Consider the following 373-nt stretch of genomic DNA (forward strand, 5'->3'; position numbering starts at 1 on the left):
GGGGGGACACGGATGAGGTGGGGGTGTCCCCCTGGGCCATCACACTTCGCCCCAAGGAAAGGCAAAGGGGTGGGAGGGGAGCTGGAGGTGTTGGGGTGGTCACACTCCCAAGGCCACCAAGCAATTTGGGGGGTGTGGGGAGGTGTCCTCCCCACGGGTCCGGGATGCAGGGATGCTGGGGGCATCACCACCCCCACCTGGGGACAGAGCACCTCCCCTCTGGCTTCTCCAGAGCGGTTTTGCCACAGTTTTTGCTGGAATGGGAGACTTTCACTGCTAGGCAGGGAGGATCTACCCACAGTAATTAGAAGCCATAATCCAGCCACCGCCCACAACAAATTTCCTGTCCAAGCAGATATTTAGTGGATAAAAC

Source organism: Calidris pugnax, unplaced genomic scaffold (genome assembly GCF_001431845.1).
Source record: "Calidris pugnax isolate Ruff unplaced genomic scaffold, ASM143184v1 scaffold147, whole genome shotgun sequence".
Classification (NCBI taxonomy): domain Eukaryota; kingdom Metazoa; phylum Chordata; class Aves; order Charadriiformes; family Scolopacidae; genus Calidris; species Calidris pugnax.